We start from the raw sequence: 2,551 nt of genomic DNA on the forward strand, positions 1-2,551 counted from the left end.
AATCACTCCTCTCTAGGGCATGGGAACCTCCTTATTACCTTTTCTTCGGGGTTGTCAAAGTGAACAGGCAGCACTCACATGCGCGTCGCGAATCGATAGGCAATCTTTTTCCGCTTTGCTTCGGATGACCTTCTTTTTGGCAGCCTAGGCATGATTTTGCTTTTTGAACTCAAAGCACTCACATGGCCAAGTGTTTCTCCTTCCTTGGGGGTCATGTGATTTAGGATTGGCCTAGCCCACCTTTTCCTTTGGCACGAGCAGCCCCTTTAGGACACTTAGGAGCAGAGGCTACACTTTTATTTTCAGATTCCTTGGGTAAGAGAGGCTTCACTAACCTCTTTCCTTCCTTAATATGGATTATTTCTTCGCGGTGGACGTCGATGTAGAGGATTTTTGCTTCTCCTTTACTTCCGTTGATGACACTCATTGATAGAATGATGTGGGTGATGACAATGAGAGCAGCCTGCTGCCCTCCCTCTGGTGGCTCTTGATTTTCGGTTAGAATGAGGGCTGCGCCATGGAGAACTTACTTCTTGGATGTTGGCGATGGTGTATTCCAACAGAAGCACTTCGATGAAGGCTATTAGTGCTTCTTCAATTTCTTCCTCCTCTGTTCTCCAATTGGAGAATTCCCGGAGTCACTCGTCCATGGTGGTCAACAACTTGCATTGTTTCAGTGTTGTAAACTAAAAGGTCCCGAGAAGCCCTCCTCCGTGGGGGCACCAAATGACAAGTGCAAGCGCAAAACGGACCCCAGCGGTCTCTATGCCAGGACCGTGCACGCCAAACTCGTCACCACAGAGAGTGAACAAGGGGTACCACCTAGCTTTGAGCGGCTAGGACGCAAACAGGAGCGATGCAAATAACACTAATCACAGCACACCACAGAGAGAGAGGGATAGAGAGACGGAGACGTAGACGTAGACGTAGATGATGAAAATCCCTCATGGTGTGAGGGCAAATTTGATGCAAGGTGGTATTTACAAAAACCTTCGTTTTGGCGAGGTGGAGATTGTGGTGATATATATATATATATATGTCTCTCTCTCTCTCTCTCTCTCTCTATATATATATATATATATATATATATATATATAGAGAGAGAGAGAGAGAGAGAGAGAGACATATATATATAGTGCATTCTCTAGAGAAAATTCACGTGTGCAGAGATCCCACTCCTATATATATATATGTCTCTCTCTCTCTCTCTCTCTCTCTCTCTCTCTCTCTCTCTCTCTCTCTCTCTCTCTCTCTCTATATATATATATATATATATATATATATATATATATATATATATATATATATATATATATATAGTGCATTCTCTAGAGAAAATTCACGTGTGCAGAGATCCCACTCCTGTGAGTAGAAACCCTTGGAGTCAGTGTGTGTGCATGGCTTTATCTTAAGTGTTGACCTCCCCCTCGATAGTGACCTCTTAGTGCTCTTTTATAGGTGCAGGTTGTATTAGTTTAACATAAACTGATTAGGTTTAGGGCCCTAAGCTAGAGAGACAAAGGAGGCAGTCGAGTCCCGGATGGTTGGCTGGTGCTTTGTTTTGGGAGGAATTAGAAAATGATACTCTCCTAGGTGGGCCTTTGTGACCATAACCTAGAGAGAGATGGAATATACAAATGGTTTTTACAAGGTTTGGCTTGAAAACGGAAAAATGGATTACCCTAAGGATGTTTACTGAGAAGATGCTTCATGGACAAGATGCCGGTGAATTGCAAGCTTTGTTGGTGCGTTGGTGTAGCACGTTCATCAACTTCAATGCCAATTGGGACATGCCTTTGGAGTCTTTCTTTAAATCGTTGTCGCCATCGCGTGATTTTGGTCCGCTTGTCGATGCATCGTCGTCCATCTTTGTTGCTTCTTTTTGCTTCTTGTGTGTGCCGTGTGTGTGCGTTGTTGGTGCATACGTGATTGTGTGCGTGTGTGTATGCGTGTTTTATATGTATGTGTTCTTGAGTGTGACTGTGTGTGTGTGTGTGTGTGTGTGTGTGTGTGTGTGTCTATGCATGGAAAGAGAGAGAGAGAGAGAGAGAGAGAGGGACTTCATTTACTGAACGAGAGAGAGATGGTGAGAGAGCGAGAGATAGATAGGAATGTGTGTGTATGAGTGTGTGTGTGTGTGTGTGTGTGTGTGTGTGTGTGTGTGTGTGGTGAGAGAGAGAGAGAGAGAGAGAGAGACTTCTTACACACAGAATGAGAGAGAGAGAGAGAGAGAGAGGCTAAGAGTGTGAGTGTATATGTGTGTGTGTGTGTGTGTGTAGGGGTTTGTGCGTGTGTGTGTGTGTGTGTATGGTTGGGGGAAAGAGAGAGAGAGAGAGAGGGAGGGTGGCGCCAGCTGTGGAAGAGAGAGAGAGGGTGAGCTTGATAATGGAGGAGAGGGAGAGGATGGTGCCAAGGGGGGGCGGCCTCTCTGTGGGCGCTAGGTCAAGGAGGGGATAGTGGGCAGGACAGCTGCAACCCAAAAAAATGTTTTTTTTTTATATATATTTTTAGCTCCCCTCTTGGGGTTTGGTCCCGCGGCCAAGGCTTTTGG

Source organism: Adiantum capillus-veneris, chromosome 23 (assembly GCF_014529385.1).
Source record: "Adiantum capillus-veneris isolate H3 chromosome 23, ASM1452938v2, whole genome shotgun sequence".
Taxonomy (NCBI): Eukaryota; Viridiplantae; Streptophyta; class Polypodiopsida; order Polypodiales; family Pteridaceae; genus Adiantum; species Adiantum capillus-veneris.